The sequence below is a fragment of the Anser brachyrhynchus genome (genome assembly GCF_964034855.1).
Source record: "Anser brachyrhynchus genome assembly, chromosome: 27".
Classification (NCBI taxonomy): domain Eukaryota; kingdom Metazoa; phylum Chordata; class Aves; order Anseriformes; family Anatidae; genus Anser; species Anser brachyrhynchus.
In genome coordinates this window covers 6,716,832-6,727,280 of record NC_137720.1, presented here as the reverse complement: position 1 = coordinate 6,727,280, position 10,449 = coordinate 6,716,832, and the positions used below count along the sequence as shown (strand labels likewise).

The 10,449-nt window shown below is 53.0% G+C and overlaps 1 long non-coding RNA gene across 9 annotated transcripts; it reads left to right on the top strand.

Annotated features, from left to right (window-relative positions):
- Positions 1-714: 714 nt before the first annotated feature.
- LOC308183255 lies at positions 715-9,147 on the top strand. 9 transcript variants are annotated; one of them, XR_013942370.1, is made up of 10 exons: positions 717-869; positions 1,431-1,556; positions 2,349-2,523; positions 3,459-3,612; positions 4,468-5,430; positions 5,869-5,972; positions 6,099-6,192; positions 6,316-6,533; positions 6,968-7,062; positions 7,192-7,421. It is a non-coding gene; the product is annotated as an uncharacterized lncRNA (long non-coding RNA). The 9 variants fall into 9 exon arrangements; XR_013942368.1 differs by adding an exon at positions 3,184-3,362 and having other exon boundaries at positions 715-869; positions 4,468-6,192; XR_013942371.1 differs by having other exon boundaries at positions 5,869-6,192.
- Positions 9,148-10,449: the final 1,302 nt, after the last annotated feature.

Below are 10,449 nucleotides of genomic sequence, written 5' to 3'. Positions count from 1 at the left end.
CCCATCTTGATGTGGGATTTCAAGGGGTTCCCCCAATGAAACCTCCAAAATCCATGCTCTGGCTACTCCAGTTTCAGCCCCTCCTCAGGCTCCCAGTGCACAGCAGCAGAGCTGTGTCCTGCTGGGAGCTGGGACCTGCAGCCAGCTGGGATTTGTTCGGCAGGTTGTAGCACATATGCAGTTTTATGGGCGCAGAGAGAGGCTCATCTCTCCCAGGATCCTATTGTCAGAAGTGACCAACACGGACTGCCCACAGAAGAACGTGGGAATGGGGACAGTGCCTGCAGACCCTTCCCACGTCACAGCTCCAGGGACGTGCACTGCTGGCACTGCTGAACTGCAGAGCCCTGGCTGGCTCAGCATGAATTTGACCCTGCATGAGATCTGTGAGCCTGGAAAGATGTAGTAACCCTCAGATTACAGTCCATCACCTTCCAGTGATGGTCTGGTATCTTCACTACTCCTTTTCACCCTCTTAGTAGGGGCATAGGGAAGGAGGAGGATGCAGCCAGTGGTGGAGCTTGGTTCTAATGGGGTGCCCACTGTCACGGGTGTTCCTCACCATCAATGGCCTTTTCCTTCCTATTCCCTGCTCAGTTTCTAGATTTTCACCCAGATTTTCAGCCCAGCTAGTACATCTGCTCCCAATCAACAGGAAAACCTGCAAATTAGCATCACAAAAGGAGATGCAGCCTTCCAAAGCTGTGGGCTGTTTGGGCACCAGAGGAGTGAGGCCAATAATCTGGTGAGCAGCTCCACCTGCCTGAGGTTAGAAAAGGGCCTTGGCCAGAGAGAAACCAGCCTGGGGGCGCCCCTGGGACTACTGGTCCCCGTGGGGCATGGCCAGGCCTGCTCTGGGGTTAAAGCAGGTGAGCAGGGCTAGGAAGAGCTTAGACGGGAGCTGAGGCTGCATCAGACAGCAACAAAGCCTAGAGTGAATGTTTAAGGGTGCGGAGCTGTGTTTCCCAGACAGCAATGCTGGGGATGTTGTGACAGGATTCTGGCAGCTTTGTCTGTGTCGTCCTCCCCTGCAGCATCCAGGGAGGGGGCAGAGGCTGGGTAAATGGCAGGGGTGGGGTGGGAGGTGGGGTTCTCTGCTCTGTTCTGCTTTACGCCAGCCTGTTCTGCTTTACGCCATCCCATTTCACAGACTCGTTTCAGGGCATACGTTGTCAGAGTGACAGGGTGCCAGCGAGAGCCGGTGGATGTCGGAGGAGGGCTGGAGGGGGCTGGGGAGGACCCTTTGGGGCAGCAATGAGAAAGCAGCCCCCAAGGATCCATCAAATGTCCGTTTCTGACATTTCACCTGTGGAAGGCTGTGTGGTGTAAAGGCCGTTGGGCTGATGAGCGTATCAGCATCCAAGTGTTCCCATAGTGTAATGTCCTGCCCAGGGCGTGTGTCATGGTGCTGAGTCCTTTCCTTTCCGCAGAGGGCATTTGTGCCTTAATTTCCAGGAGCTGAATTGAGGTAAGTTTGCACCTATGGATGATCCATGGCAGCTTTCTAAACTCAGTCTGGAGGAGAAAAAGGAGAGGATGGATGAATATGAGCAAAGGTGCTGTCGCTTTGCTGTCAGCTCTTCTCCCGTCACTGCTGCGTGGTTGCACAAAGTGGTGGAGGGGGCTTGTGGAGGGGGATGTGACAGGGCACTGCTGATCTGCCATGGCGGGGAGCTTCGCTGAAACCAGGTTTTAGAGTGTGAGAGCCCTCTGCTGAGCCTGTGTGATCTGTGAACTGGCAGACCAGTGAGTGGTTTTGGAGCAGGTGAGCAAGTGGAGGGGGCCAAGAGAGGGGAGATGGGATCCTTCCGGTGCCTGCAGCATTCAGGCCAATGCAGACCTTGGCAGCTTGTCACCATTTCATAGGTGGCAAAACACTGCTTATGCGATAACCTGGCTTTTCATCATGAGGGTGAGCAGTCTTTAGGGGACTATGTAAAGACTTGAGTTCCAGAATATGGAACAGCTGCCTCGTAGTGCAACCCTGCTCACCCCCAGCAGCCCAAGTCTGTTAGAGCTGAGGGGCTCATCCATGCACCCTGCTGGAAGTGGGATGGGTTTTCATGGCTGAGAATATCCTCAGCCCCATGTCACACCTGCTGTGTGCATTGAAATGGGTGGTTTTAACCGTGAGGAGGCAGAACCGTGGAAATGAAACGACTGGGACGAAGCTGCTGTATTTCCATCCCCCAGACAGGGGCGCTGTTGGATTTCGTTCTGGGTGCAAGGGATTTTGATCTTTCTCGTTTTAGGGCCCTTTAAAGTTCCTCCAGGAGGAGTGCGAATTCGCCTGTGAGTTAAATTTAAGCTTACTGACAGTAACTTTAATTTCCTTGGTCGCTTTTCAGAGCTGTCCTTAGCCAGCAAGACCCAGTAACCACAGAGCAAACAAAAATTGCTGCTTTGGAGACACCAGCAAGCACTTTGACGTTACGGGCTTCAGCTGCTGCAGAAACTTTATTTGGAAGCAGCAATTAAAACCAGGAAAAGATGAGTGAGAAGCAGCATATCAAGATACCCCAGGTTTGGTGCCTAAAAGCCATGAATGAAGCTTTTGGGTGGGTGGAGAGAGCTTTTTGTGGAGAGGTTGCCTTCAAAAAGTTAGTGAAGGAGGGATAGAGCCATGCAAAATACCAGAAGCAGTCAGCACTGCATGAATCCTTCTCTGAAAAATAACAAAGCCTAAAACCATCCAAACTGATCTGGAAAGGGCAAGCCTGGGAGGCACAGATCTCCCGTGAAGCGACCCATTGGTGTCTGACCCAGTGCTTGCACTGGGGTCTGGAGCCTGAGGGCAGATTTTGCTGCTTCTTTGCTGCAGCCAGTCATCTTGTTATTCCCCTGGCCAGATGGAGCTTTTTGTTGCTTCTCCAGCATTGGGAGTTTTCAGGAAGTCTTTGCTGCCACGTCTCAGCTTGCCGGGAGCTGCCTGATAGTGCTGGCAGAGCAGTGGCCGCAGTGGGCAGAGCTGCTCCCCCAGTTTGCTGCCTGTGTTGGAAGAGGGTTGAAGGCAGCACACCTGCACCTCCCTTGCTCCCTGCAAAGCGCCGGAGGGCTGATTTTGCAGCTCAGCTTCCTTGCATGCTCCGTGCCTCAGTTTCCCTGTTCATGACCTTGCCTTGGGCCAAGTTTTGAGACAACGCAATAATGTCATGCTTGGCCTAACAACTCTCTGTATGGCAGGAACATCACCTCAGGTGGATGTTGCCTTATGCTTGTGTCCTGCACCTTGTTGCGGGAGGGAGCCTTCTCTCCACCACGGCTCCAGTGAGGTCAGTTACAGCCAGGGCATCAGAGCCATCTCCTCACCTTCTTCCTTGCTGTCTTGACCATGTACAAGGAGAAGAAAGGCTCTAGCAAAGGTCCCTGTTTCAGACTTTCCCCTTTGCTCCTCTATCTCTCCTTCCCTAGTTTGCAGGGGCACCAACTGAATTACTACCCTCTCTTCTCCATTACAGATTTTTGTTTGCCATCCATCTCCTTTTGTCCCTGATTTTCTGAAAAAAAATTTAAAAAAATCTCCCTCTCCTTTGCCTGCCAGAGGTCCCAAAATGTACTAAACACGAGACAGCCATGTCCACACCCTTGCACAGGTCCGGCGGCAGAGACAAGGTGAGTGAGCACAGCTCCTCCTCCCTTTGCTGCTGATTCCTCAGCCTTTACATGATACAAAATGGGTAAGCAATGGCCCCTTCATGGAGAAGGCAATTGTGGGAATTAAATAAGGGTTGGAGATGGTTGCTTCAGTGTCCTCCTTCATGGGTGTCAGGGTGAGACTTCGCTCTCCCCAGGGAGGAAGCGGCAGTGAGAGCAGATGTGTGCTCAGGTCAGGGGTGGTGCAGAGAGTTTCCTGTTACTGATACAGAATAGCCTGATTTCGGTGGTCAGGAGCTGCCATGACGTGAGTTAGGGTTATGCAAACCCAACGAGAAGGTAATAGGCAGGGAACAGGAGCCTGCCTGTTAACGGGGCAGTGTCGAATTGGGCAATGCAGACCCACGGGGTGGAACATCATCGGGGTCAGAGTGGGGTCTGGAGCAATTCGTGACAGCGCTCATAGCCCTCCTGGAGGAGGAGATGGTGATCGGATTGCTAAATGCTGCCCAGGCAGAGGGATAGCATAGCACAGCGTCTGAGAACAGAGCAAGCAGAGAAAGTGATCACGAAAGAGTAGTAAAGGGGCAGCATCTGGGAAATGGGGGCTTAGGCACTGGGGCTGTTCCTGGGGGTGAAGAGAGAGCACGGGGCCTGGCATTCTCCTCTGGGCTTTTCTTTGAATGCTCCTCACATCTGCTGTGTGCTGGGGATGGGAATTTACCATGGACATGGCCGAGATCCCCAGCTCACCTGAGAACATGGCTTTGTATCACCACCAGAAATGCTGCAATGCCCAGTGATGCGTGGGTGGGAGCTTGCTTCTGAAGGGTTTACCTGTATGAACACCCCTTCTTTCCTATGCTCCTCCAGGTGGGAGCCAGCCCCAAAGCTCAGGGTCTGCGCGGCAGGCTCCAAGGTGCTCCAGAAGACGCGCTGCTGTACCCCACACGGGCCTGCGGCAGGCTGAGCACACCGTGCTGGCACGCAGGCTCCAGCAGGCTGTGAGCTCCCCCAGAACTGCTGCATGTGGGCTTGTGAGCGGTGTTTGCAGTCTGGGCATGGCGGAAGGATGGTAGTTGAGGTGTTGGCAGGTATCAGCTTCCCGCCCTCAACCAGAAGGAAACTGTGGTGGAGTCATGCAGGCAACACAGAACCCAAACCTGCTTTTATGTACTACGTTGGACTCAACGTTCCAGCCTCCTGCTTGGGGTTTTTGGGGTGCTGGGGTCTGTAACTCCCACGTGCATGCAGCCCCCTCCAGGTGGGTACAGTGCGTGCCTCTTCTCTCCCCCTGCAGCGCTGCCCAGCCTTGTGCTCTCCCCTCTGCCTGCCAGGGACCTGCTGGAGCCTGTAGGGTGCAGAGCTGCTGGTGCTTGGCTGGAGGCACGGCAGAGCTTGGACTGCTCCTGCCGGGGCTGGGCAGATGGCAGACAGGCTGGGCCATATCCCACAAAGGGACACAGAGAAAGCCTCTGCCAGAAGCTTTTGTTTTGCTGCCGGAGCTCTTCTTTCAGCCTTGGTGTTTCCAGGGCATCAACGGGGCCTTGCAAGCAGGAGCAGCCCTGGGGTGATGGGGGTGTCTGGCCCTCTTCAGGGAGCCTCAGCAGGGCCGGTGGTGTCGTGTCCTGGTCTGGATAGATATGGACAGGCGAGATGCAGGAGAGAGGCCGGGTTCGCTGCTACAGCTTTGAAGTTTTCAAAGCAAACACATGCAAGTCCTGCAAAGCACGAAAATAAAGGAGAAGAAAGAACCAAGCAGGACAGAAACCAGGGAGAAAGGTGGTGATGGAGACAGCAGGGTGCAGCAAGGAGGAAGAAACACAATCCACCCAAGTGGGTACATAATTTATTTACCTATTAGCTATTAATAAGCTGGCCTTTTGTATCAAGTCTCTCGACGTCCTTGTAACAACTTCAGGCCTTTCTGCAGAGCATCACCCTTTCTGGGCGTTCCTATGCCACTTGCCATGCTAACATGATTCTTGATATGTCCCTCACCCGGCACTGCACCTTCGTTACTACCATTCAGCTGAACAAGTAATTAATGTGATTCCCCATTGCTGCACCGTAACTGTAACCTCCAGGAAATACCTGTGAGGTGGGAATATCTCCTAGGGACACTGCGCATGTATTGCTTTAGGTAGTGTCCAAAGATTGAGGGAGGTCTTTGGGCCCTCCTTGTGAGCTGTGTTAAAGCAGAATGGCCAAGCTGATGGCCTGGTCGAGCAATGGACCTTCCCTTCCACCTTTTGCTGTCCATGATTACTGCAGGACTGGTTGTGATACTTGATACCAAGATGCAGGTCAGCTGAATGTAGCGAGGAGAAGACCCATCCATCTTGGTCAGCAAACTCACAGCTAGCCTGCTGAGCTGAGTGAGTACAGCCTCCAGTGTGTGCCTTCCTCCCATCCTCCTTGCCAAGCTTGAAGATGGACAAGAGGTGGGTTTAACCCTTCCCATGTATTCTTGGGAGAAAATGCACTTAGAGACACATTTACAGGGTGGTGACCAGGACACCATACAGTAGGCTTGGAAGGACCCATTAGAGCAGCCAAGGCCTCCTCTGCCTGTTTCTTCATGGTTCAGGGAATAAGGTGGGTCTGTACTAATGGGAAGACACTTCTGTGATCTGGGACACATCACGTCTTCCCTGACGTTGCCTAATGCTGCTGCTCAGAGCTGAGTGCATGGCTGCTTTTTTTTGCATTTTCTTGTAGTGAGGGATGTTTGGTGCCACCTGGGAACCCCCTTGAAAGGCTCCCTGGGCCATGGAAGTGCCACAGTTCAACTGGTCCCCCAAGTATGCACCTGGTATCCCGTGGGCATTGCACAGGACAGCAGCAGTGAGGCCAGCACCCAAGCCTGGAGCCACACAGCTCCCGTCAAGGTGGCGACATGCCTTGGTAGGACTGAGCTACAGACCACACCTGGGCAGGTAAAACTCTTTAGAGTCCTTTAGTCTTAAAATGTGAATGTTGCTTCTTGAAACAAGCATTGCTTCTAGATCCCCAAGTATGAAGTTCTTAGTGGCAAGGGGAATCCCTCTCCCTGTGCATGTGATATCCGTGGAGCAACTACTTCAAAGTACTGAAGCAATCGGCTGGGTGACCAGCACGGGGGCTGAGCTCTCGGGGGTACACCCCTCTTGGGGTCAGTTGCAGAGGTGTTTTGCTTCATTTGCGGCAATCATTACCTGTGAAGATGTGCCAGGGCTGTCAGCACAGCCCTGCTTGCAGTGCCATGTTTCTTCCCCGGGTTTCCTTTAAAGCCAAGGACAGCAAGGCAAGATAGGGTTTCACGAGGGTATAGGGTTTCTGAATCTGAGTCTTTCCTGAGACAAACTCTTTCTAATCCTTACCTGCATGTCAGAGCCGCACAGACACCGACCACATCCGTAATCACCCATAGGATCTTCTATTGCTGGAGGAAGAACTGTAATTTAGGCTGCCTGAACTTGGCTGCAGGTGAGTGACTGCTTTTAGTTTTATTTTGCTTATAAAGGTCTGTATGGCATTAATAATATCATGGAAATGTAACGGAGCTGACACCTGTGCAAAGCTCCTACCTACATTAAGCCACTCCTTTTATTTTAGTTCATCACCCATAGGATGCAGAAGAATCACCTGGTTGACAAGGTTCCCATTTATCTCCAGATAAAATGGTGCTTGGCTTGAGGCTGTATACCACAGCTTGTGCTGATACAGGATTTTTGGATGCTCTTGAGTTTGTGCCTGATCCCAGGCAGATACGCTCTGTGCTTTCAGCATTTACAGCCTTTATTTCTTTCCCAAGACTTAAATAAAGTAGTTACTCTTGGCTGTGATCTTTTTTTAATGGGTTTGAATGTTTTGCAAATCTTCCATTGGAAATGATCAGCCATTGCAATCTGCTTTATTGGAGCGTATGCAAGAAACACTGAAGACACAAGAGGAAATATTAGTTGCATCCAGTCCACTCAAATTAAACCGTAAGGACAAATAATTCATAGATATTTCTGACAGGCTGAAATCCATTGCTGCCAAGTGGTCACTTAAAACCCAAAAAAGGGGAAGGAGCATCCATTCGATTGGGATGAATTAAATGCAGAGTGGGTGAGATTCAAGAGCAGGTTACATTAGCTTCAGACTGCAATAAGAAGAGATGCTCCCCCCCCCTGCGGGGGCTCTCCATGGGCCGCAGCCTCCTCCAGGCCACATCCACCTGCTCCAGCGGGGGCTCCTCCACGGGCTGCAGCGTGGAGATCTGCTCCGTGTGGGACCCGTGGGCTGCAGGGGGACAGCCTGCTCCACCAGGGGCCTCTCCCCAGGCCGCAGGGGAACTGCTGCTGTGAGCCTAGAGCACCTCCTGCCTCCTGCTGCACTGGCCTGGGGGCTGCGGGCCTGCTTCTCACTCTCCCCTCTGTCAGCTGCTGTGTGGCAGCATCTTTTCTTCCTTAAATACACTCTCACAGAAGCAGAAACAACATCGCTTATTGGCCCAGCTTTGGCCAGCGGCGGGGCCCTTATCTAACATGGGGCAGCTTCTGGATTCTTCTCACAGAAGCCACCCCTATGGACCCCGCTACCAAAACCTTGCCACGTAAACCCACTACAGGCAAACGGGATGTCTCACCATGCCAACTGCCAGGAAAGTATCTCCTTTTGGCATCTGACGTATATCAAATGGATGAAGATGGGTTTCCCTACCAGTGTTTTGTTTCTATTGTTCTTCTCAAATTGCCCACTAAAAAAGTTCCAAAAACTCGAGCTGCTTCTCACTTCAGATTTCCAAAAATCAAAACACTTGCTTGAAACAGCAACTTCTGCATCCAGCCTGGACTATGAACTTGTGCCCTGGTGAATAATTTCCCCTCACACATGGGAGAAGATGCTCAGCCCACAGCACAGCTTGGAAAGCTGTGGGTCTGTCCTGGCCACTGCTGCGGTGAGTGGACTCACCACTGGGCTTGGCTGCTGCTAGGCTCAGACATATCCATTTCCCAAGGCCATGGGAAGGAGGTCGGGAAATCACACCAAAACAGAAATCAGCTCCAACATGGCACAAGTAGCCCGGGGCTGCTTGGGAGAAATAGCCCCGAGGGGCCACGTCTAACTCTGTGCATTGAGATCCTTTTCCCTACATTTGGGGGGAGATTTTCCAGGGCTGGTTTATCCAGCACCTAAAAAGGTAGTTGTGTCCTTTACTTTTTTTTTTCTTTTTTTTTTTTTTTTCCTGAGCAGCACCTCTGGGAGACCCTGACTTTGTGTGCTTGACTGCCAGGGTGCTGCTGAAAGGGCTCAGCACAGATTCACCAGCAGAGTGTGGAAGCCTGTCCTGGTTGCACCAGCTGGAAGGAAGCTCGGGGGAAAGGCTCAGCATCTCAAGCCACTGGCAGGAGGGTTTGAGATGCTGGGGTGGATGGGAAATGCCCTGGCTGATGCTTGCCCCACTCCTGTGTGCTGGGTCCCCGTCTAGGGCAATGCCCCAGTGCTGCCTTTGCTTGGCAAGTTTTGTGGCATGGAAGGCGATGCTGCCTGCATGGGCTGGAGAAAGAAACAGAAAGGGAAGTATCTGCAGTTTTTTCAAATCCTGCAGGATAAGCAGGCAGGGGCTTGAAACAGCAGCTTGGAAGCCTTCATTGAAGGCAGTAGATGATGCTCGCAGCCCTAACAGCCCTTTGGACAGACCCAGTGGCTATGCCTGCATCCAGCAGCCTCTGATCTGCACCTGGCTGGGGCTGCTTTTTGGTTGTGTCCAGGTATGGCCAGGACCCTGTGCTATGTGGGCAGGTAACGCCAATGCATGATCCACAGGGGTGCACAGAGGAATGGACACCCCTGGACAAGGCAAGATGCAAACTGGATGCAAAAAGCACGCAAGGATGCAACTTAGGCTCCAGAAACTTCAGCGGTTTGGGAGCCAACAGCAATCACGGGTTCCAGGAAATGTATTTTCCCATGCACCGGGGCAGAGTCAGGCCCAGCCCTCTGCAGCAGCAGCTGAGGGAATGCCTGGTCAACAGGACCCATGGCCGGAGGAGCCCCAAACCCCTCCACCTGGAACGGAGACATGCTGGGGGTGGGAGCACCAGAGGGGCTGAGCAGGGGCAAATTAATGCAGCCCGTGTGAAACTGGCACCGTCCTGGCTGCCAATCAACCCTGCAAGCAGCTCTGCAAAGGGGGGAACGGGGGGGGGGGATGGGGGGGGGGGTTGTATCACCCCATCTTCCTTCATTTGATGCTGTTCCTTTTTCACTCTCACTTGGAAAGCAAAGGCCATGCACACATCTGCAGCCAAGAGGGTGGCAGGCTGGGAGCTTGAACACTGCTGCAACTTGCAAGCAGAACCCAGTGATGGAGCAAAATCCCATTTCAGGCACAAGGAGAATGAGGGCAAGGAGTCCCACCGGGCTCACGTGGGCACTGGCATCGCCTTTCCGCCCGGTGCAGGAGGGGTACAAACGTCCCGCACCGCCACAGCCACACACTGGGAGAGGTGTGGGGGCTGGAGGAGGCAGCTGGAGGCAGTGGGACCGGGTACCCCGAAGCCGGAGCAGGATGAGGATGAGAATGACACAGAAGCTGGGTTTGTTGCTCTCTTCCTTTCTTTTTGCATCAGGTTAAAAGATGGGGGTGGAAGAGAGGAGGGGTTGGCAGGTGGCCTTGGGGGGCAATTGTGTTCTGCACTCCTTTTTGGTGGTGGTGGTTTTTTATTTATTTATTGCGGGGCGGGGGGGGGGGAGGGTGGTCCTTGGAGGAAAAACCTTGGAGTCAGAGGGTTGCTCCTGAATGCTGGGTGATTGTAGCAAGCAACCCTGGGGTTGCCAGGAGCTGGAGGGTCCCATTGACATTATCCCAGTCCCTTTAAATCT